Raw genomic sequence first — 25,470 nt, 5'->3', positions numbered from 1 at the left:
AAAAAATGGTTAAAGCATGTCTTATGGGGTCACACTAAAGACCAGAAGAGAAAAAACTATATAATACTCTTTTAGCTGCAACTAGCTGGACAATTATTATTGTCACACCTTCTCTGCAGAAAAGGGATTCTTCTATTTTCTGGAGCCTGCACTGCTTCCTTGGCAATGAGGGGGTTAAAGAATCCAGATGCTTACAGATGAACATGACTAAGAGACAGTTCTAATGGGAAGGTGTGATCTCTTCTTCTCCTCCCCTTTTTAAAATCTTTTATGTTTTATATAACAAACACAGAAAAAAAAAAAGTGAAAGTCGCCCTGTTGTGTCCGACTCCAGGGACTATATAGTCCATGGAATTCTCCAGGCCAGAATCCTGGAGTGGGTAGCCATTCTCTTCTCCAGGGGATCTTCCAAACCCAGGGCTCCCTCATTGTAGGCAGATTCTTTACCAGCTGAGCCACTGGGAACCCCGAGAATGCTGGAGTGCATAGCCCATCCCTTCTCCAGTGGATCTTCCAGAACCAGGAATTGAACCAGGTCTCCTACACTGCAGGTGGATTCTTTACCAGCTAAGCTACCAAACACAGAGAGTGCCATAAAACAAATGTAAGCTTCGTAAATTACTACTGAGTGAAAACTCTCATAACCAGTACTTTTGTTAGAAGGCAGAATTTTGCCAGCCTTCCCAGGACCCCTCTCCACTGCTCTTCCCAAATTATACCCAGTCTTTTCCCTGTGGTTCCTGTATGGCAGGCAGATTCTTTACCACTTGCGCCCCCCGGGAAGCCCCTGCTAAGAGTATCCTCATATTTCTTGTATCAAGAGATGACCCATTTTTTTGTTTGTTTTCTTCAGGGTAAAAAAAGTGGCACTGGGGTACTACCTAATCACGACTCTTTTGCTTCATCTAGGAAACAAAGGGCTGGGATCTCCTCTAATTTATAGGAAATAAAAAAACAAAGCAGCATGATTTCTAAAGGAAAGGGTTTAAGTAGGAACTTGCAAACATTACCTCCCTTTTTGTGACTATGCTTCCTATTGCCTGGAAGGGGCACAGAGATCTCGGTGTATGTTGCTTAAAGGAAATAGACAATAGTCACAGCCCATTAAAATCCCATCTGCTTCCCATAAAATGGAAGAGTCATTACTGGCCGAGTCAGGGGGTCTCAGGCTCATGTGGTGGAAGCGATCACCTACCAGCTCTTCCTTTACAGCCTCGCTGCTTGCAAAGGGATGAGCCACCCCCTTATTTTTCTAGCAGTCAGTGCTTTTTACACTGAACCGTGCTTCTCCCCAAAGAGTTGTCGGTATAAAACATTCCTAATATTATTTTGAATGGTGCTGAGAAAAATGCAGGGCCAGATGTGTGGGAATGGTATTAATTGCTGGATTTAGAAAGGAAGAGGCTGGGTGGGTGTGGAGAAGGTCACCGGGACTTAGGACTTGAATCAGACAGGGAGGGAACATGCTTCCCTGGGGCATGGGGTGTGGAAGGGAAACAGCTTAATGGAGGAAATTATTCATTGATGGCCAGGCAGTTAGAAATTCACACCAGGAAGCGCAATTTGAAATATGGCTTGGTGTATCTGTCAGGATTTGTTTCATTTAACAGAACTGAAAGAAAATCCAAATTACAGTGGTTTAAAAACAGTAAAGGATAATTTGTCTCTGGTGGTATGGATTCAATAGTGGGTGTGTTGATTCCATGGTTGGCAGAGACTTCTACCTTCCTGCTTTGTCATCCTTAGAATGGGGATGTCCACCCTCAAGGACACCTCGTGATCTGAGATGGCTGCTGGAACTCTTGCCACCACCTCCACGATTCAGGCAGGTGGAATCAGGGAAAGGTGGCGCTAGCGGTAAAGAACCTGCCTGCCAATGCAGGGGACTTAAGAGACAAGAGTTCGATCCCTGGGTTAAGTTGATCCCCTGGAGAAGGGCACGGCAACCTGCTCCAGTATTCTTGCTTGGAGAATCCCATGGACAGAGGAGCTGGGGGGGCTACAAGTCCATGGGGTCGCAAAGAGTCCAATATGACTGAAGCAACTTAGCACGCTCAAAGATCAGGAAAAGGTCAACAGGGTGTATATCAGCCCTTTAAGTAGCCTTCCCAGAAACAACAGCCAACAACTTCTGCTCACATCTCAGTGGACAGACTGAAAAGGAAGCTGGGAAATAGTCTTGAGTTTTTGGAATAAATTAGACCCTTCTGGAAAGTTAGATGGGGAGAATGACTAGGTGGGTAGGGCAACCAGCAATCTTTTCTACATGTGATGAGGCAGTCAAGTATCATTGGTTAAATATAGAGACTACAGCGTTACTTGGGTTAATGTCTGAGCTATAGATGAGTGATCAACAACAAGACACCTAACATTTCTAAGATACAATTTCCTCATCTGTAAAATGAAGAAAGTAATAAAACCTCTTGCAGAGGTTTGTTGTGAGAGTCAGGTAAAAATGTTGATGTAGAATGCTCAGGACAGCGCGTGTTACAGTGAAAGCCCTCCAAAATGGCAGCTATTGCCGTACCTATGATTTAAGAGGCTGGGAAAGCAATATTTCTACAAATTTTATGCTTGTCCATGATAAAAAATCAAACCCCATTGAAATAAACGTATCATTCAAAAGCATGACTGAGGGGTCTCCAAATCGGTGATGATGGCTCCTGTTAAGTGCGATCCCCACAGGACTAAATGACGCAGGTATCCTTGAATTCCTCTGTGAGAGGGCCTGACCATTTTGAGGGACTCCCCTTGAACCTGAGTGGATGCAGGTTCTTCCATATCCCACTGCTGTCCACCTGGTAGAGACTGGAAGGGCAGATGTTGCACCGATCTTGCTCGAATGAGTTGGACAGCCATGGGAAGTTCTGTGGCTGGACATCCTGCCTTCAGGCTTATTCTACCCTTCCTCCAAGGGCGAGCCCCTCACCACGTGCTCTCCTTCTATGGGGTTCTGACCATTCTGCTTAGATATCCAGCTTCCTTACCTCTCTGCAAAGCTCTTTGGCTCCATTTCTTTGGTAGCCCTGGTCCAAGGGACCCACTCTATTGAGTCAGTACTTCCCAAACTGTGTCCCAAGGAACAGTCTCAGACACTTTTCCATTATAAAATATGTGTGAGAAATATATACTCTACACCACCTTGGGGAAGTCACACTGCACACTAACATGTTAAAGGCTCTGAGAAGTTCCACAAAGAAATAAGTTACTATTGAACTCAACATGTCCCACTTATCAACTAAACGACCTTGGCCTAGAGGCCAGGTTTCCTTGTTCCTGGGAGAACTTCCTAGTGAATCCCTCTTTTCAGCCAAGGAAAAGAGTTGAAGCCCATGGGCAGATCTGAGATAACCACCAATTAATCGACACCAATAAATGATACACCATTTCCTGGTGCCATTTACAGATGCTTCTTGCCTCTTTCTGTTCTTTGGGATGAAAAATGAGATCATGTGAGTGAAAAGTGCTTTATAAGCCATTTAAATGCTGTGTAAGTGTTAATTGTTACCAGTACAATGACTCACTCTGGCACTCCAAACCCTTTTTTCCCTGGGAAGTGTCATTTTCAGAATTATAGTTCCATAACAGAGTTGAAACCTACACACATAATAATAGCCATTTCTACCAAAGGGTCCTTTCTGTTCATGCAATAGGTAAACAATCTGTTCCTACAGAATGGAGGAAGAAAGAAGTATAGACACAAACCCCCTTGAATCCTCAGGTTACCTCCAGTCACACAAACCCCAAAGCCACTCCACCACCAAGTCCAGACACTCAGAGCTGTCTCTTGCCTGCCTGGCCACAAACCATCAGGGTCAGACCCTCTAGGTCCCCACAGGCTCCTCAGTGACAGCCCCTGGCGTCAGACTTCACAGGAACTGTCTCCTTAGGATCCCTGTAAACCTGGGCCAGGAAATGCCAGGCGAGACCTGATTCGCCTAAGCCACTGAACAATGGACTCTTCCTTGTTTGTTTTGAGAGATTTCAGTTGGTGGCTCCTCCTTTCCTCGACACCACAGCAGTTTTCAGAGGCACACCCAGGCGCAGAGCACATCCAGGGCTGGCGCGGGCTCAAGGGCAAGGTTTAAGTTCATTTTGCTGACTCCTTTCCCGTTTCTCCTCCAGAGAAAACAGAAAAGAAAGTCTCTATAGCCCAAGTAAAACAGCCACAACTAAAAATATTTGACTAAGACAGACACAGAACAGCAAAAATTGTATAATTCCACTTATATAAGGTATCTAGTTCGATGAGGCAAATTCACAGAAAGCAGGATCAGCGTAACCAGGGCCAGGCAGCAGGGAGGAACGGGGAGTGACTGCGTGGAGAGTGTGAGGGTTTTGGGTAGGGAATGGCAAAAAAGCTCTGGAGACGGACAGCTGATGAGAGCTGCATGACACTGTGCATGTATTTAATGCCCCTGAACTGCACGCTTAGAAGTTGTCAAAAATGTAAATTTTATGATATGTATATTTTGCCACAATAAAACAAAATAAACAGCAATGACTTCAATAAAATATTTGCTATGTTTCCCTGAACATGATGTCCATCCCCAGGGACAGCTCATCATCCATGTGTAGCAGATGTGGTCCCGGGAAGAAGGATAAGAGGCCCCCTAGTCACCCTTCAGTCCTGGGTGACTGAATCCCACGTGGGGGAACCCAGCCAGAGTGCCGCTCAGAGTGCCGCTGGCACCAAGGGAGCTTGTGAAGCTCTGGGACATAAGCAGAAAGGCTCATCTATGCCTTCTTGAGCAGCTTTCTGAAGTCTCCAGGCAGTCTGTAAAATTCTTTTGACAGACACTGGAAAGTCCCGGGAAGACGTCCAGGCTTCTCTTAGGACGAGAGCTCCACGAGAGGAGAGTTTGGGATCACAGAGGGTCATCTGCGAGGAGGTAGAAGGAAAACGGAGTTTACTCAGCAAAGACAGATTTCCTAAGGTCTTTTGTTTGACCCAGGAAAAATGAGACGACAGATTGGTGGCCGAACTGTCTGCATTTCAGACAGCAGCCACTAGGTGGCGCACACACCGTAATAAATACCCTGAGAAGAGGCAGTTTCATCAGCAAATTGAGTTTCAAGGTTCAGTTCAGAAGCAGGGGAGAGTTTACAAATAAGCTATTCCTCACCGAAGCCGAGAAACAACCCCCACATCTAAACCCTTCTAGATTCAACCTAACGATGGCAGGGCTTCGATCGTCTTGATGACAACAGGGAGGAGGGCATCGTATCTACCTGAGGATCGGCCATGGCCTTTTCCTGGAGGAGACAGAGGTAATGTGAGCCCATGGAGAGAGAGGTAACGTGAGCTCCCAGGAAAGGGCCCTGTTCACAGGGGCCATTGTTTCTCCCAAGAGAGGGTTAGCGGTGGCACTTCCAGAACACAGTGGTAGGAGCTGAAGAACAGATTCAGCCTGCTCAGCTCCTGGAGTGGGTTTTTTCCCTCCCCTTTAAAGCCTCTATGTTCTCAGCAAGGGCTCAAGTGCGCAGGAGACCAGGACAAAGGCCATCAACCCAGAATGCAGAGCTCTGCACCAGGAAGATGAAGAGGGGGCAGCTCCTCTCACCACCCAGGGTCATTCTTATTTACACAAACAATTGACAGGCACACATGCAAACCCAGCCGGGAACAGACCTGATAATGACCCAGATAATAAAGCGATCCAGTACTGCAGAGTGGAGCAAGCAGCGTATCACTCTTGTTCCCAAGGTAGCTTCACTTTTCTCTCCTCCGTCACACAGCTGTGTCGGGGGAGGTCTGCTCTGAGTCACTGCAAAGTGGCATCAGTCAGTCAGAGGCACTGATGAAGGGCCCGCCAAGGGCTTGACTCAAGGCTGGGGTGAGATATGGGAGAAGGAGAAACTTCTGCCTCAGTGTCCAGGAAACTATAGTCTAGGGTTCTATTATCCATGACAGTAGCCACTAGCCACATGTGGCTATTTATATTAAAATGAAAAGAAAAGAAAATTGAAAATTCAACTCCTAGGCCATACATACAGCTAGTGGCTACTGTACTGGACAGCACCAAAACCATTTCCATCATTGCAGAAAGTCCTGTTAAAGAGTACCGTGGTGCTAGTGGTAAAGAACCTGCTTGCCAACGCAGGAGACAGAAGAGATGGGAGTTCGATCCCTGGGTTGGGAAGATCCCCTGGAGGAGGAAAAGGCAACCCACTCCAGTATTCCTGCCTGGAGAATCCCATGGACAGCCTGGTGGGCTGTTATCCATAGGGTCACAAAGAGTCGGACACAACTGAAGCAAGTGAGCACATGTGAACAATGAGAGACCACTTTCAGAGATGGCAATTAACCAAGAGCAAATTAATGGGAGGAAATGAAGGCTCAGACAAGTTGTGTCTTTCAGCCAGGAAATGGTCTTCTGACTCCTACTGCAGTGCTTAGAAGCATCCTGAGCATTGTCTTAACTCTAACACACTAAGTGTTTGTGTTTGGGAGGTGGTTATTAGAATAGAATTTTAAGCAATTTAGAAGCATGTCCTCTTAACCTGTAGCCTCCAGATAGGTGATTCATTTTTGGTTTCACTTCATCCATGATATTCTTCCCCACCTTCCACCTTAAAATACTCTCTCACTGAGATTCACTCTGTGCTGGAAGCTGGGCTAAATACTGTCACGGATTTCATTTAATTCTCACAATTTTCTGTGAATTGGGTTAGTGGTACCTACCTAAGCATCATCCGTCCATCCCTTGGCCTTCCCAGGAAAGAGATCCCATTCCCAGCTGTAGCTCTAGCTCCAGAAGTGGGCCTATTTGATCCAAGAGGAATCATTTGTCATTGATAAGCTGAGGAACTCAGTTCAGTTGCTCAGACATGCCCGACTCTGCAACCCCATGAACAGCAGCATGCCAGGCTTCCCTGTCCATCACCAGCTCCCAGAGTTTACCCAAACTCGTGTCCACTGAGTCGGTTATGCCATCCAACTATCTCATCCTCTGTTGTCCCCTTCTCTTCCTGCCCTCAATCTTTCCCAGCATCAGGGTCTTTTCAAACGAGTCAGCTCTTCACATCAGGTGGCCAAAGTATTGGAGTTTCAGCTTCAACATCAGTCCTTCAATGAACACCCAGGACTGATCTCCTTTAAGATAGACTGGTTGGATCTCCTTGCAGTCCAAGGGACTCTCAAGAGTCTTCTCCAACACCACAGTTCAAAAGCATCAATTCTTCGACACTCAGCTTTCTTTATAGTCCAACTCTCACATCCATACATGAATACTGGAAAAACCATAGCCTTGACTAGATGGACCTTTGTGGACAAACTGTCTGTGCTTTTTAATATGCTGTCTAGGTTGCTCATAACTTTCTTTCCAAGGAATAAGTGTCTTTTAATTTCATGGCTGCAATCACCATCAGCAGTGACTTTGGAGCCCCCTAAAATAAAGTCAGCCACTGTTTCCACTGTTTCCCCATCTATTTCCCATGAAGTGATGGGACCAGATGCATGATCTTAGTTTTCTGAATGTTGAGCTTTCAGCCAACTTTTTCACTCTCCTCTTTCACTTTCATCATGAGGCTGTTTAGTTCCTCTTCACTTTCTGCCATAAGGGTAGTGTCATCTGCATATCTGAGGTTATTGATATTTCTCCCGGCAATCTTGATTCCAGCTTGTGCTTTTTCCAGCCCAGTGTTTCTCATGATATACTCTGCATAGAAGTTAAATAAGCAGGGTGACAATATACAGCCTTGACGTACTCCTTTTCTATTTGAAACCAGTCTGTTGTTCCATGTCCAGTTCTAACTTTTGCTTCCTGACCTGCATATAGGTTTCTCAAGAGGCAGGTCAGGTGGTCTGGGATTCCCATCTCTTTCAGAATTTTCCACAGTTTATTGTGATCCACACAGTCAAAGGCTTTGGCATAGTCAATAAAAACTATGGCATAATCAATAAAAACTGGAACTCTCTTGCTTCTTCGATGATCCAGCAGATGTTGGCAATTTGATCTCTGGTTCCTCTGCCTTTTCTAAACCCATCCTGAACACTTGGAAGTTCATGGTTCACATATTGCTGAAGCCTGGCTTGGAGAATTTTGAGCATTACTTTACTAGTGTGTGAGATGAGTGTAATTGTGCGGTAGTTTGAGCATTCTTTGGCATTGCCTTTCTTTGCGACTGGTATGAAAACCGACCTTTTCCAGTCCTGTGGCCACTGCTGAGTTTTCCAAATTTGCTGGCATGTTGAGTGCAGCACTTTCACAGCATCATCTTTTAGGATTTGAAATAGCTCAACTGGAATTCCATCACCTCCACTAGCTTTGTTCATAGTGATGCTTCCTAAGGCTCACTTGACTTCACATTCCAGGATGTCTGGCTCTAGGTGAGTGATCACACCATCGTGATTATCTCAGCTCTTAGCCAATCGGGGTATGACATCCTTGTTGCCATAACAATTAGTTAAGAAATGGCATGTGACTTCTTTGAGCCAATAGGAAACAAGAGGAAGTTAGTTAAGTGCTTCTGGGAAAGAAATTTGCTTTTTCCTAAGGGAGAGTGACTGGAGGAGAGAGTCTCTTTCTCCTGAACTTGTGTATGCATGAAAGGCCTGGAACTGCTGCAGCCCTTTCTTTACTGCTGACATGTGCTAGGGCAGGGAGGCCAGACACAGAGGAAGAGAGAAGGCCCAGACTGAGCTGCTGCTGGTCTGCTGGTCCTCTGCAATGTCAGCCACTGAGCCCCTCCATTGTTTGAACACTGAGTTAGACTTTCTGTGACTTGTAGCCCGAGAACCTTAATTGATAACCCCATTCTGCAGATAAGGAAACTCAGGATAAAAGAACTTTAATAACTTGCCCAGTCTGCTAGCTAGTAAAAGGGGGAAACAGGACAGAAACATAGATGTTCTTGATGCCAAAACACATGGTCTTTTGTTTCTATCATACTGCTTTTTTCCTTCATGAACTGTATCTGTATTTCAAAGATCTTGGGGAGAAACTGACAAGATAACCAAGAAATGACACCTTTAGGGACATAAGAAAAGTATTTTACCTTGGATATTACCTGAGCTTGTTCTGATTGCCTGGGTTTTGTAGGCACATGAAAACCATATGTGGACTTTAAAAACTCACTGGCAGCTACACTGTGGTCTTTTCTATATATTAATCTTTCTGAGTGCCCTTAGAAAACACTATGTGATCTTGTTTTTTCTTTTTCTCCCTAGAATGGGTGGGAAGCTTCTAAAGGGAACTGCTGAAGTTTATGCCTTTCACATCCACTGAATTAAATAAATACTTTGGCTCTTCCCAAAGACACAGCAAACTGAGCTCTGTGGCAGTCAGGCCTTACTTTACCCTTTGCTTATTATTTATCAAGCAAGTAAATACCGGGAGCTTGCTGGTGAGACCTTGGAGCTTGACTTAGCACCCTTCGATGCTGGAAAGCTATAGTCATAGACCTAGAGACCTGTTTCAATATTTCTGGATTCTTTCAACACTCTGGAGAGAGGGAGCAATAATTTCCTTCTCTGTCTCCTTGCCACTCTTGGCTCTCTCCTCCAATGTTGCATTTGACCTTACCATTTAATGAAGGTCATTCTCCCTGCAAATATCACATTAAACATATTGGGAACTGATCAACTGAGAGATTTCCGAGCAGAAAGGTCACAGCTAAAGGCATCATTTTCTCTGCTCCCCTTGGCAATAGCACTGGAGGAGGGGCCTCGGTGGAGGCAGAAGGTATCATAAAGATGCCTTGTAACATGTGGGATTAGCAGTCAAGGCATGCCTGCTGTTGCGCTAAACAGGGGCTCTAACCTAAACCGTGCTGCCATGGAGAATTTTTGTCTGTCCTTTGGCAGAAGAGGCAGTTCACACCAAAAGCCAACGACCTGAAAAAATTGCTTCTTTTGATGATTGGGCCTAATGACCAAGTTATTAGACCCCTAAAGTTGCAAGTTTTCCTTACTCTCCTTGAGTTTTCCATCCTAGAAACACTTCCTGATTATGAAAGAACCACGTGGGCTGGACTTTTCTCCAAATAAAAGATGAGGGGCTAGCAACTACGTCCTAAGTGCGTAACAAGTCACTGGGTGGTTCTGAACAGGATGCATTGTCCCCAGAGATGTGAGGTATTCTTGGTCTTCCTGCTTCCCCTCTTGGCACTTCCCTGCTCTCTAGCTTCATGCATCTGGTCCCATTCTTATTCTCAGCCAGGTCCCTACTTTCAGCATCAGCCTCGCCCTGCAGGTAGAACCCAGCACATGGGCCAAATGGGGATAAACGTCATCCCAAAGGTCTACAAAGAGGGGCTGGCTTGACCCCCCAGCAAGTGTGAGGTAGCCAGCACCTGCAGTGCAGCAGCAGGGCGCCTGGTCCCACAGGGATGGGGCAGGAGCAAGGCCGCTTGAATGTGTTCAGGTTGAACTGGGATGCCTGGATGGAGTGAGAGCAGCAGTAGACAGGGCAGAGGAAGTGAGGGGAGTGTCTGCCAGCACAGGTGCTGGAGTCAGAGAGCCCTGGGTTTAAAACCTGGCTCACCCACTCACCACACGTGGGGTGTGATCATGTTATTGAACTTCTCAGTTCAGTTCAGTCGCTCAGTCGTGTCTGGCTCTTTGCAACCCCCTGAATCGCAGCACGCCAGGCCTCCCTGTCCATCACCAACTCCCAGAGTTCACTCAGACCCACGTCCATCGAGTCCATGATGCCATCCAGCCATCTCATCCTCTGTCGTCCCCTTCTCCTCCTGCCCCCAGTCCCTCCCAGCATCAGGGTCTTTTCCAATGAGTCAACTCTTCACATGAGGTGGCCAAAGTACTGGAGTTTCAGCTTTAGCATCATTCCTTCCAAAGAAATCCCAGGGTTGATCTCCTTCAGAATGGACTGGTTGGATCTCCTTGCAGTCCAAGGGACTCTCAAGAGTCTTCTCCAACACCACAGTTCAAAAGAATCAATTCTTTGGTGCTCAGCCTTCTTCACAGTCCAACTCTCATGTCCATACATGACCACTGGAAAAACCATAGCCTTGACTAGATGGACCTTAGTTGGCAAAGTAATGTCTCTGCTTTTGAATATGCTATCTAGGTTGGTCATAACTTTTCTTCCAAGGGGTAAGTGTCTTTTAATTTCATGGCTGCAATCACCATCTACAGTGATTTGGGAGCCCAAAAAAATAAAGTCTGACACTGTTTCCACTGTTTCCCCATCTATTTCCCATGAAATGATGGGACCGGATGCCATGATCTTCGTTTTCTGAATGTTGAGCTTTAAGCCAACTTTTTCACTCTCCACTTTCACTTTCATCAAGAGGCTTTTTAGTTCCTCTTCACTTTCTGCCATAAGGGTAGTGTCATCTGCATATCTGAGGTGATTGATATTTCTCCCGGCAATCTTGATTCCAGCTTATGTTTCTTCCAGTCCAGCGTTTCTCATGATGTACCCTGCATAGAAGTTAAATAAGCAAGGTGACAATATACAGCCTTGACGTCCTCCTTTTCCTATTTGGAACCAGTCTGTTGTTCCATGTCCAGTTCTAATTGTTGCTTCCTGACCTGCATACAGATTTCTCAAGAGACAGGTCAGGTGGTCTGCTATTCGCACCTCTTTCAGAATTTTTGACAGTTTATTGTGATCCACACAGTCAAAGGCTTTGGCATAGTCAATAAAGCAGAAATAGATGTTTTTCTGGAACTCTCTTGCTTTTTCCGTGACCCAGAGAATGTTGGCAATTTGATCTCTGGTTCCTCTGCCTTTTTTAAAACCAGCTTCCACATCAGGAAGTTCACGGTTCACATATTGCTGAAGCCTGGCTTGGAGAATTTTGAGCATTACTTTACTAGCATGTGAGATGAGTGCAAATGTGCGGTAGTTTGAGCATTCTTTGGCATTGCCTTTCTTTGCAATTGGAATGAAAACTGACCTTTTCCAGTCCTGTGGCCACTGCTGAGTTTTCCAAATTTGCTGGCATATTGAGTGTAGCACTTTCACAGCATCATCTTTCAGGATTTGAAATAGCTCAACTGGAATTCCATCACCGCTACTAGCTTTGCTTGTAGTGATGCTTTCTAAGGCCCACTTGGCTTCGCATTCCAGGATGTCTGGCTCTAGATGAGTGATCACACCATCGTGATTATCTGGGTCATGAAGATCTTTTTAGTACAATTCTTCTGTGTATTCTTGCCACCTCTTCTTAATGTCTTCTGCTTCTGTTAGGACCGTACCATTTCTGTCCTTTATCGAGCCCATCTTTGCATGAAATGTTCCCTTGGTATCTCTAATTTTCTTGAAGAGATATCCCATCCCTTCAGAGTCTTTCCCATTCTGTTGTTTTCCTCTATTTCTTTGCATTGATCGCAGAAGAAGGCTTTCTTATCTCTTCTTGCTATTCTTTGGCACTCTGCATTCAGATGCTTATATCTTTCCTTTTCTCCTTTGTTTTTCGCCTCTCTTCTTTTCACAGCTATTTGTAAGGCCTCCCCAGACAGCCATTTTGCTTTTTTTGCATTTCTTTTCCATGGGGATGGTCTTGATTCCTGTCTCCTGTACAATGTCACAAACCTCATTCCATAGTTCATCAGGCCCTATCTATCAGATCTAGGCCCTTAAATCTATTTCTCACTTCCACTGAATAATCATAAGAGATTTGATTTAGGTCATATCTGAATGGTCTAGCGGTTTTCCCTACTTTCTTCAATTTAAGTCTGAATTTGGTAATAAGGAGTTCATGATCTGAGCCACAGTCAGGTCCTGGTCTTGTTTTTGTTGACTGTATAGAGCTTCTCCATCTTTGGCTGAAAAGCATATAATCAATCTGATTTCAGTGTTGACCATCTGGTGATGTCCATGTGTAGAGTCTTCTCTTGTGTTGTTGGAAGAGGGTGTTTGCTATGACCAGTGCATTTTCTTGGCAAAACTATTAGTCTTTTCCCTCCTTCATTCTGCATTCCAAGGCCAAATTTGCCTGTTACTCCAGGTGTTTCTTGACTTCCTACTTTTGCATTCCAGTCCCCTATAATGAAAAGGACATCTTTTTTGGGTGTTAGTTCTACAAGGTCTTGTAAGTCTTCATAGAACCGTTCAACTTCAGCTTCTTCAGTGTTACTGGTTGGGGCATAGACTTGGATTACTGTGATACTGAATGGTTTGCCTTGGAGACGAACAAAGATCATTCTGTCGTTTTTGAGATGGCATCCAAGTACTGCATTTCGGACTCTTTTGTTGACCATGATGGTTACTCCATTTCTTCTGAGGGATTCCTGCCCGCAGTAGTAGATACAATGGTCATCTGAGTTAAATTCATCCATTCCAGTCCATTTTAGTTCGCTGATTCCTAGAATGTTGACGTTCACTCTTGCCATCTCTTGTTTGACCACTTCCAATTTGCCTTGATTCATGGACCTGGCGTGCTGTGATTCATGGGGTCACAAAGAGTCGGACACGACTGAGTGACTGAACTGAACTGAAAATGGACCTGACATTCCAGGTTCCTATGCAATATTGCTCTTTACAGCATCGGACCTTGCTTCTATCACCAGTCACATCCACAGCTGGGTATTGTTTTTGCCTTGGTTCCATCCCTTCATTCTTTTTGGAGTTATTTCTCCACTGATCTCCAGTAGCGTGTTGGGCACCTACTGACCTGGGGAGTTCCTCTTTCAGTATCCTATCATTTTGCCTTTTCATACTGTTCATGGGATTCTCAAGGCAAGAATCCTGAAGTGGTTTGCCATTGCCTTCTCCAGTGGACCACATCCTGTCAGACCTCTCCACCATGACCCGCCCGTCTTGGGTTGCCCTGCAGGCATGGCTTGGTTTCATTGAGTTAGACAAGGCTGTGGTCCTAGTTTTCTGACTAGTTTTCTGTGAGTATGGTTTCAGTGTGTCTGCCCTCTGATGCCCTCTTGCAACACCTACCATCTTACTTGAGTTTCTCTTACCTTGGGCATGGGGTATCTCTTCACAGCTGCTCCAGCAAAATGCAGCCGCTGCTCCTTACCTTGGACAAAGGGTATCTCCTTACCACTGCCCTTCCTGACCTTCAATGTGGGATAGCTCCTCTAGGCCCTCCTGCGCCCACTTAGCCACCGCTCCTTGGACGTGGGGTTGCTCCTCCCAGCCGCCACCCCTGGCCTCGGGCATGGGGTAGCTCCTCCCGGCTATCGCCCCTGACCTCGGGGGCGGGGTAGCTCCTCCCAGCCGTTCCTGCGCCATTGCAGCCTGGTACCCGCGGCCGCTGCCCGTGACCTCGGACGTGGGGTAACTCCTCTTGTCCGCCGCCCTTCGGGCATGGGGTCCTCCCAGCTTTTGCCCCTGAGTCGTGGGGTAGCTCCTCTCGGCCGCGCTTAGTGCGCTGGTTGCAGCCGCCCGTGCTTAGTGAACTTCTTAGAGGTTTAGTTTTCTCATCCTTTACAAAGTAATTGTTTAGGATGATTTGAAATAATGCAAGTATCCATAGAGACAAAGCAGATTAGGGGCTGGGGAGGGGAATGGGGGTGAGTGCTAAAGGTCTTGAGATGATGCACACAGCAGTTCTCTTTTGGGGGATGAAAATATTCTGAAGTTAGATTGTGGTGATGGCTGTACAACTGTATAAATATGTTAAAACTCACTGAATTATATATGTTAAAATGTTGAAATTTATGGTATGTGGATTATATCTCAATTTTTTTTAATGGGAAAAAAGGAAAACATAGAAAACAGCACAGCATTCTGTCCAGAATCCCACTGTCATTAATGGTAGTGAAAGTTATATTCTTACTCCAATTACAGTAGTAACAGACAGAATAGGCTCACTCTTAATGCATTAAGTCCTATTGCCAGGAATACAAAAAAAGAGCAGGTAGTTTCCTAGAAAGTCCATTTAATTTGAAGACTTAGGGGCGAAAGTTATAATTTGGCCTATAAATAATTAACATGTTTTATATTAAACAAATAAATATAGAATGTAAAATTTGGAAGATGCAGAAAGACCAATAACTTTAAATACCTTCCTAGCTTGAGAAGAACCCTAGTGGCCATATATACCCTTGTCCGCCATAAAGCTTACTTCTCTGAACAACTTTGGGTGGAGTTTGCATGGTCAGACCTTTCTAGGGGTGGAGGCAGGGGGAGTTTGCATTAACTGCTGAGAATCTGAGGCTCTGGGGAAACTTGGCTCCAGGCATTATGATATCCTTCACCAGCAGTCTCAATGGGGACTTCTCAGACCATGCACTCTAGGGAGGTTGGTCTGCCCTCTGAAGCTGCTACAACCTTCTCTTCCTCACCTCAGGACTCTGAATATTGAACAGAGGACCTGAAGGGAGAAACTGACAAACCCATGGGCCTCTAAGCTTTGGGCAACACCAACTCAGGGATGTTTGGAAGAACAAGGACCACCCCAAGGATTGGGTTCCTCCACCCCAACCACCACACATAAGAGGTGAGCAGGGTACAAGATGGCATCTGCTGGCCACAGAGACCTCCAGGCTTGTGCATCTTCCTGTGACTGACCAGTACCTTGGATTGTTGTGTTTTTCATTTTCGCTCCACAAATACCCTAAGTACTCACCCCAGCCCCCAGTAAGAGATCTCACGCTGCAAGTACACCCCCAGCAGCCTCAGTCTCCCACTCTAAAGCAACTCTGATATGAATGGGGGCAAGAGTCTGACAGAGGAATTGTACTGACTCTACAATGAAGAGACTCCAACAAAAATGATGTCGTAAGTAATGGTAAAAAATAATAATAAATAAAGTAAATAAATAATGAGGAGCAGATTTTGAGTCTGGTTCCAAAACATGATAACTATGCACCATTTCAACCTAAGAAAAACTCAGTGATTCTGGAATTGAGACTGAGCCATATCAGCCTTCCGGAAAAGATTACTAAAAGGCAACTGTGATTACTGGGGGAGATTTGGGTGGAGTCCCGTCTGTTCCCTCAGCACCGAGTGATCTTTTGAGATACTGTCTGGCTTTGTGGTTCTGCTCGTCAGCTGGAAACTCATTTTGCCAGCATTCACTGGAGAACAGAATTTAGAATAAGGCCTCATTGGACTTCATCCTAGGGGTTTCAGTCCCTGCAGTTCTAAATTTCCTGAGATAAGACTATGGCACTGTTCCAGAACATGGCCCTGAGGTTGGCACTCCAACCTGGGATCATAGCTTAATACTCGGTGGGGTGTGTGTATACGTGGTTGAGTGTGTGTGTGTGGGGGGGAGGTGGGTGTGAAGAAGGTGCTTCTGGTGGGGTAAGTGTGTTTGGGGTGGGGTGAATGTGTTTGTGGTGGGCTGAGTGTGTGGCAGGGTGAGTGTGTTCGTGGTGGGGCAAGTGTGTTTGTGGTGAGGTATGAGAAAGAAGAGGAAACGCTCAGCTGGCTGCAGGTTACACTCCTGCTGTATAAGCTGTATTTGGACCGGGGGCTTCTCAAAGCTTTTACCGGAGACCGGGCCTCAGAATTGCTACTCTCCATTTTCCTCTCCTCTCCTTTTGCTCCTTGTTAAATGCCAGTTCAGGTGTCTGCCTGCCTCAGAGGACCAGGCCTTATGCAGACTAGCAATCGCGGCCACAAGCGATTAGGGACTGTGGCTCTTCGGGACACAGCTCTTCCTGGGAGTCCTGTTCCCGAGCTCTAGATTCCTCGTTCACTTGGCCAAGTCCACCTGTTTCTGTCCCAGGTCCCTCTTGTCCTGATTTCCAAGACATTGTCATTCTCCTACGCCTGCTCCGCAGCACCCCCTGGTCAGTCAGTTTTCTTACCACCCGCCCCACAGCCACACAAGGGAGCGGCTGCCCGGCTCTGTGGACCCCCTCAGCTCTGCCTCCGGTTTCCTCTGCTCCACCCACAAGCTTTTGCTCTTTGTTCCTGGCAGAACCATTCAGCGTCTCCTGTTCACCCACTCACTTCTCGGGAGCGCCGACTCGTCACAAGGTATCAGTAGATCCCCCTCCCAAGGTCTGCAGGGGAAGGATCTTGTGGGCAGACACATGGGGAGAGAGGACAGGTGGCCTTTCCTTCACCTCGGAATGTGCTGATGAATTACGCGGGGACAGTGCCAGCTGAGGCAGGTGCTGCTCAGCCCTGTCCAGTGCCTCCCAAGCCTGGCACAGAGAAGGGCCCCCTGCAGGTGGGCGCCTGGCTGAAGGCAGAGGAGGGAGGGAGCCATGGGCTTCTCAGATCACGACAGCTGCCTTGGACAGGACCTGAGCTGGCTTTGGAGCTGGGTTCTGGCCTCTCTTTCCTGAGACTGGAAATGGAGACCAAGGAAAGCAGGAGCTCGAGCTGGCGCAGCCCTTCAGGTGTCCACGGCTGGTATCTGGCGCTGCCTCTCTGCCGCACCAGTCACCCTGGGCTGGAGCACTCTGGTGGTGCTCTTATGTCACCCAGTCCAGTGTACATGACATTAACCACAAAAACCTTGACCCTGAGTGTCCAGACCACACCACTCTAACCATCCTGTGGGGCAGACAGTGCCTGCACCGCCATGTCCCTCTGATCTGATGGGTCCCTGAGCATTGGCCTGGCGACACAGGAGACCCACCCGGCGCCCTGTCCTCATACCCGACCTATGGAGAACTCTGGAGGCAGAACGCCCGTGCTCTGTTGCCAGCTCCTCCCCGTACTTGCCGTGTGCTCTCAGACAGCATATCACCTCTCTGTGCCCCAGTTGTCTACCAAGTGGGATATATTTAACGCTGGGATAGTGACAACTTTGTAATGGGGATTAGTGAGTGAATAACACGACGTGTTGCGAACGGGACTTAGAACGTTACTGTTGACACTGGAAGTGCCATCATGGCCACACACATCCCAGCCCAGCTGCAGAGAAAGCCCACCACGCGTGACGTTCTAGGGCTGGGATTCCTGCTGCTTGCTGGGAGCCAGCTAACCGACAGTGAAATGTGATTCTTGCCACGAACAAACATGGGACTTGCTTCCTGCTGAACTGTGGCCAGTTCCCCAAAGAACTGTGTCTTTCCCCAGAGACATCCGCCCTGGCCCTGTCCCTCTTGAGACTGAGAGTGGCATTCCTTTTGGAGGGCAGAACCCTGCTGGTTCGGGGTGGCTGTCCCTTACCCAGCCTCCCACCAAGGTCCTGGCTAGGGCTGGGGAACCAAGCACCAATTGCTGGGTGTATGTAGACCGTCTCCCACAGCCTGGCCATGGGTGGCCCCTCATGGACACCAGGTGGTAAGGTCCAAGTGGCAGATCAGCCTGGCACTGGGAAGGAACCCACTAGCCTGCCCTGGGGGGCAGAAAGGACAACTCCCAAGGATGAGTGGGGGTCCCATCCCTCACTCTAAGAAACCAGGGGCTTGGCCTCCAGCGCACAGCTCATGGGACGCCATTTGGCAGTGTGGGGCATACCTGAGAAAGTGAGACTGTGGCTGAGATGTTTCTCTGCAGGCTGGCTCCCCTTAATAGCCCTTGGACTGTCAGCAGGAAGCTGCTGGGGGACCCCAGTCTTCAGAGGAGGGCTCAGGATTCACTCAGTGTAAGTCCAGCTTCCAGAAATGAAGCTCACCCTGGGGCAGGCAGGCCGGACCTGTAGGACCGCCTAGCAAAGCTGTCCTCAGCAGATCTGATGGGAGAGGAGCTGGTGAGGGCTGAGGGCTGCCCTTTAAACCATAAGGAATTGCACATTCACACTCTGTTGGTGGGGCCAACGGACAAGGAGGATTAAACACCTGTTAATAGTACCTGTGTATAAAGAGATGTAAAATTAGAGATGAGGAGTCCTGTGTAAATGATTATTTGCTGTTACTGTTTTAAAACTGGTCAACACTTTATCTAAATCCTCTGTGGTTTGTCTGTATGATGTCACTTTACACAGAATTAAAATGAAAAAAAAAAAAAAAAACCACCTGTGAGGTGCCACGTTACTCCACCAGTCAAATCACAGAGGCCTGCATGGTTAGCCTGGCCTCTGGCAGCTGGACACTCATTGGTGTCTAAAGTTGGAGAACATCTGTTGCCCTCGTTTGACCTGTCTCCTTTAGACCTGCCACAGAGAAGATTTGTAATAGTTATTTGCAAAAGCAGGTGGGGCGCTTTGAAGAGAAGCCTCCTATAAACTGAAAACACGGGCAGCAGGGTGCTCTGCCCTGAGGCTAAGACGATCCCCACCTGTCAGGCTCTGCTGTGTCAGCAAGGCTCTGCCTTTCCCAGGGCAGCGCCTTCAAGGTCATGCAGAGGAGAATACGAAGCCCAGCACTGTGGTCAGAAGACTGAAATGGAGCCCCAGTCGGACCATGCGACCTTGGCTAACTCACTCAGTTTTCTTCCCCTGAGCTTTATTCTATTCTCTGTGAGATGTAGGGAAGCAGAACTACTTTGCTTAAAAAATGTATTGACTCATGTTGGTGGAAAAAACCCATAGAAAGGTCCGACTTCAGGCATGGCTTCATGGAGGGCCCTACGGACGTTACTAGGTTTTGCCCCCTGGTCTTGATTCCCCTGTATTGGCCCTGGTTCTGGATCCATGTGGCAGCTCTGGCCTCAGCCTCACACCATTACAACACATGGGGCAGCAAAGGAAAGTGTGCACCCACAGCTTTCTGTCCTGGCAAAGCCCAGGGATTCCCTCCTCCTTAATCTGGTTAAGTCGTGTGCCCACCCTGAACCAAGCAGTGTGGCCAGGACGCTGAACGCACAGATTGACATCACTCGTTCACCGAGTGTTTGGAAAAAAAAAAAGTGAGTATTAGTAGCTCAGTCATGTCTGACTCTTTGCGACCCCATGGACTGTAGCCCTGCAGGCTCCTCTGTCTATGGGATTCTCCAGGCAAGAATACTGGCGTGTACAGTCATTCCCTTCTCCAGGGGATCTTCCCCACCCAGGGGTTGAACCCAGGTGTCCTGCATTGTAGACAGAATTTTGTTTACAGTCTGAGCCACCAAAGAAGCCTCATCTAGTGTTTATTGATCACCAACTACACGCTAGGCACTACTGTATATGGGGGGCATATACAATACTGGGGACACAGTATGGACAAGACAGATCATATCCCTGCCTTCTTGGGGCTAACTTACTAGTAGGAAAGAAAACAAATACATTGTATAAGATTAATCAAAATTAAGAAATGACGAGTTAATGGAAAAAACATTCAGAAAATGAAGATCATGGCATCCGGTCCCATCACTTCATGGCAAATAGATGGGGAAACAGTGGAAGCTATCAGACTTTATTTTGGGGGGCTCCAAAATCACTGCAGATGGTGATTGCAGCCATGAAATTAAAAGACGCTTACCCCTTGAAGAAAAGTTATGACCAACCTAGATAGTATATTCAAAAGCAGAGACATTACTTTGCCGACTAAGGTCCGTCTAGTCAAGGCTATGGTTTTTCTTGTGGTCATGTATGGATGTGAGAGTTGGACTGTGAAGAAGGCTGAGCGCCAAAGAATTGATGCTTTTGAACTGTGGTGTTGGAGAAGACTCTTGAGAGTCCCTTGGACTGCAAGGAGATCCAACCAGTCCATTCTGAAGGAGATCAACCCTGGGATTTCTTTGGAAGGAATGATGCTGAAGCTGAAACTCCAGTACTTTGGCCACCTCATGCGAAGAGTTGACTCATTGGAAAAGACCCTGATGCTGGGAGGGATTGGGGGCAGGAGGAGAAGGGGACGACAGAGGATGAGATGGCTGGATGGCATCATGGACTCGATGGACATGGGTCTGAGTGAACTCCGGGAGTTGGTGATGGACAGGGAGGCCTGGCATGCTGCGATTCATGGGGTCGCAAAGGGTCGGACACGACTGAGCGACTGAACTGAACTGAACTGAATGGAAAAAACCCACCAACCAAAGCAGATTAAGAACATAGAGAGTGATGTGGGGTGACAGTGGAGCGTGATTTTAGGTGAGATGCTCAGGGAAGGAGGTAGCATTTGAGAAGCGGCCTGAATGAAAGGAGAACAGAGGCCGTGTGAAGACTTGGGCAGAAGGTGCAGGTGCAGAGGCTGTGAGGCAGAACAAGCCAGGCTTATTAAGGAAGAGCCATGGAGGCCAGTGGGGTCTGAGCAGTGTGGGCCGAGCAGACGAGGAGAGAAGGTGGAGAAGTGGCCGCAAGATGCTGGCCCTGTAGCCCAAGGGAAGGAGATGGAATTTTATTCTGATCATGGTGGTGAGACTGGAGGCTTTTCAAAAGGAAAGAGACATGAGTTATGTTTGATCAAGATTTCCATGTACAAATGGTCAACACACACATGAAAAGTTGCTCAAGATCACTAAACATCAGTGAAATGCCCATCAAATCCACAAGGAGCTATCACCTCACCCCTGTTAGGATGGCTTTTGTCAAAGGTAAGAGATAACAAATGTTGGTGAGGGTGTGGAGAAAAGGGAGCCCCTTCTATGCTATTGGTAGAATGTAAATTGGTGCAGTCATTACAGAAAATAGTACAACAGTTCCTCAAAAAATTTAAAAATTGAACTAACATGATCCAACAACTTCATTCCTGGGTATATATCCAAAGGCATTGAAATCAGTGTCTAGAAGGGATATATGCCCTCCCTTGTTTATTGCAGCATTGTTTCCAATAGCTAAGACTTGGAAACAACCTGAATCCATCAATGGATGAGTCAATAAAGAAAATGTGGTGTATATATACAAGGAAATATTATTCAACTGAGAAAAAGGAGGAAATCCCGACGTTTGTGACAATATATATAGACTTTGAGTGCTTTATGCTAAGCGAACTAAGGCAGACAAAGACAAAACCTGAATGACCTCACTTACATGTTGAATCTGAAAAAGCTGAACTCATAAAAACAGTCGAATGGTGGTTACCAGGTGCTGGGGGTGGAGAAATTGAAGAGCCGTTTTTTAAGGGTAGAAACTTATAACTAGTAGATAAATAAGTTATGGAGACTGAACATACAACCTGGTGATTATGGTCAACAATACTGTATTATAAACTTCAACGTGACTTATAGACTAAATCTTAATGATTCTGAACACAAAATAGAAATGATAAAAGACAAAGTGTTAGTAAGGTTACAGTAGTAATCAGAGTACAATATTTCAATGTATGAAGCAAACATGGAAGACTTAAATGTATACAATCTCATATATCAATTATATCTGAGTTTTTAAGTTTTTTTAAAAAATGAAAGACATACACAAGAGGTGACAGCAACAACCACAGATTCCATTGCTCTCATGTGGAAAGGGCAGGCTGAGGGGGAAGCAGGCACAGACAACAGCAGCTGGCACAGGAGGCAGAACTGGGGAGAGGCGGCTGGACTCAGGATACATTTTAAGTTAGGGGTCCATCCCTGGAAGATCCTCACAACCTTCCCAAGTGGAGATTAGGGGTCGTTGTCAGAAGAGGTGGTGATAGATGCTGGTGGACAAAGATCAATAACTTTCCATTACTCCCACCGTTTGCAGTTTCATGCAATTTTTCCTCTAGAGATATATTTTCACCACCGTCAGCTTTTTCTGGGTTGGAGCTGTATCTCCAGTCTCATTTCAAGACCTAGAATCACTGCAAGGGATTTTAGAGATGATATGGTCCAACCCCAGTCTGTTCACAGATGAGAATCCCAGGTCTTTGAAAAATTATGGGATTGTACAAAGTCCCCTCAAGCCAATCAGGGCTGGAACTGGGCCGCAGCTCTGATTTCCAATGCTGGCTTTATTCATAGAGCAAAGGCTCAATTTGGGATGCTGCCAAAGACTTGTGGGATGATGGGAGAGGGTTTAACCTTCCAAAAGTCTCCATTAGCATCCCCCAAATAAACAGCAAGCTGAATAAACAAGGACCCCACCACTGACCACAAAGCTACCCCCAAGGATCCCATACAGGAATCCTGGAGCCACTCCCATGCCCAGTCACCAGCCCCTCATCAGCAACTCGAATGAGAGTCGAGAGCCCAGACCATAAAAGGCAGGCACACAGATGGGAAACACCAGGGTAGTGCCTTATGTTCTTTTTTAGAGGAAACTATATTTGAAGTACAGGCTTGATAGTCCTGCTGGGAAAGCTGCCAGTGGACAGGTCATTGCTTCAGAGCTGAGGGACACACATTAGCCTCTGAGCAGAGCTGCAGTTCTGCAGTCTATAAAGCAAGAGGCACGCGCTGCTCTGCAGGACAAAACAGCTCAGCTCGGGTGGGAGGACTGCGTGGAATTCTCTCCCGGATGCTCAGTGTGCTGGCTGGTCTCTCTGCGGGAGGGGGAGCTGGGGGCCAAACTGCTTTGCACTTAATGACCCAGCACACTGCCTGACACTCAGGGGAAGACTGATATATGCTTGGTAAAGGCAGGGCCGGAGTGGCTGCATCCCATCTGGGCTGTATCCTGAGTGACCGGAGGAGCGCTGCATGTCACGAGGGTGGGGATGGGTTGAGCAACCTGTGGCTCTCACCAAAGCAGTGCAATGGAGCTCCCCCCGGCCCCCCTCCCCTCACCTCAGTCTGTGGTTTTAATTTTCTTCTAAGAAAAATAATCCAGCTTCTCTTTAATCAGTAACCACGATGGTCGGGAGAAGCTGTCACAGAGCCAATGGGAGCGGTTCCTGTGTTTAATCATGAGAATGGCCCAGCTGTCTTCTCTGAGGAGGGCAGGGAAGTGGCGCCTTGGATGGCTTTCCATCCTCGCCCAGTGACCACCCTCATTTCGGTGGGGAGCCAGCTGGCTGTCTGAGGGGATGGACAAGGGGCATAAATACTCGTCCGTGAGCTCCCTGGGAGAGCATGGCTGTCTGAGGGGATGGACAAGGAGCATAAATATTCGTCCATGAGCTCCCTGTGGAGAAGGCAATGGCAACCCACTCCAGTACGCTTCCCTGGAAGATCCCCTGGACGGAGGAGCCTGGTGGGCTGCCATCTATGGGGTCGCACAGAGTTGGACACGACTGACGTGACTTAGCAGTAGCAGCAGCAGCAGCAGCAGCAGTGAGCTCCCTGGGAGAGCAGGGAGTTTTGACCGAACATCTCCCCAGATGATACAGGTGAGAAGAGCAGTGTCTCTGGCTGAGGCAGAGGAGTGGGAGGGAGAGAGTGCCCGGCCACGGGACCCTACTGCCTTCCTGGACTGATCAAGGCTGTCCCTTCTCACAGGCCAGGTGGTGCCCGCCAGCAAAACCAAACGAGTATTGCAGTGGAGCAGGGGAGCTCATGGTGAGGATGTGGCAGGGGGAGGATGAGAAGAGGCTGCTGTGGTGCAATTTCAGGGAGATGGAGCAAGTGAAGTGTAACTGGGGTCCTGAGTCCCTATTCTGACCTTAGCAAAGAAGGGATGGGGGTCCCCAACACACACAGCCATTTTCTGCTTCTGACCTTAAACAGTGGGGCCCCCTGCAGGGTGGCACAGTCAGTAGGCTTCAGGATAATGCTGAGAGCACTCTCACCAACAAGGAGGGACGTTGAGTGCTCAAGCTTTAGCCGATGCTTCCTCTGCAGGTGGCGCCAGAAAGGGGTGCAGTCCTGCTCGAAACTTCCTTCCCTGTCATTCTGCCCCAACAGCCCAGCCAGTGTTGACCTGGCTCCTGGGCTCCTCCAGGCATCCCAGCCCTCCCCCCAGCGCCGTGTGGAGACCGAGGATATCCTCCAGCGCTTCTTGTGTATGTCCGTATGTTTTAATTTACAATTGTCCTCTCTTCTTCTCTCAGTGGCAAACATGTACAGGTGAAGAGCTGGCTTACATCTCCTCCACAACCTGCCGCCTCCTTTCCCCTGCACCAGGGTAAGTTCTGTGAAGCAGTACAGCTCTGGCTCCCCAGCCCCATGTGCTCTAGAAGAAGCTGCCCCTCTTTCCTCTCTGCACACACACAGTGTGCAGACATATTTTTCTAACCATTCTGTATTCAGCACTCTCCTTCCCTCAGAACTTCAGCTCCCAGCATATGTGTGTGTGTGTGTTGGCCAAAATTTGCCCACCTTAAAACGAATCATCTCTAATATCTCTATTTACATCATGTTTCATGTTTCCTTCTGAAACCCCACGGGCACCCTAGTGAAGTCTCACCCTAGAAAGGTGGTAAGTTCACTGAAGGCTTTTTAGAGTGCAGACTGAAATGTCTAGAGCCAACAGTACCCCAGACCTGGACCTCCTGAATGAGGGCAGCTACTATCATTTTAGCCTCATACACACAACATAAAAAATGCCAGCTGTCCTTCTCTGGTAACCACTCATGTCAGAGGTACCTCTGTGGCCTTCCCTTTGCAGATCACTTTAATTACAGGCACCAGTGCCTACGGGGGTTACGGTGCAAACTGGGAACCTTGGATTTCAGTAAAGTCCAAACTGCTTTGAAACCCAAATACAGTCAACCCTCAATTATCCACGCCAAGGAAAGGGAGCGTGGATAATCCCAAACAGCAGATGATTAAAAAATCATTTCTTTTGGCTTTGGGGAAGTGCCATATGCTATTTGCAACAGAGCAGCAAAATTTCCTCTCTAGTTGCGTTTTGCTCAGATTAATGTTGCATCATGCTTGCATTTCCCCTCACACGCCAGCTGACAGCAGAGGCGGTGAGACACGGGAGCCTAAGGAAGCGAGGTGAGTGGCAGGGGAAGCCAGCGGCCAGGGA

The 25,470-nt window shown here is 47.4% G+C and overlaps 1 long non-coding RNA gene across 2 annotated transcripts in view; it reads left to right on the top strand.

The window, feature by feature from the left end:
- Window positions 5,082–25,470, top strand: part of LOC108633441 — a 28,170-nt gene continuing 7,781 nt past the window's right edge. Inside the window, exons 1-3 of one of the 2 annotated variants that reach the window (XR_001917068.1) lie at window positions 5,082–5,271; window positions 24,548–24,621; window positions 25,397–25,416. This is a non-coding gene — a long non-coding RNA (uncharacterized LOC108633441). Of the gene's footprint in view, window positions 5,272–24,547; window positions 24,622–25,396; window positions 25,417–25,470 lie in introns of those variants that run through there. The other variant, XR_001917070.1, reaches the window with a different exon arrangement.

The sequence above is a fragment of the Capra hircus genome, chromosome 2, assembly GCF_001704415.2.
Source record: "Capra hircus breed San Clemente chromosome 2, ASM170441v1, whole genome shotgun sequence".
In the NCBI taxonomy this organism is placed as follows: domain Eukaryota; kingdom Metazoa; phylum Chordata; class Mammalia; order Artiodactyla; family Bovidae; genus Capra; species Capra hircus.
This window is presented reverse-complemented; position numbering and strand designations above follow the sequence as displayed.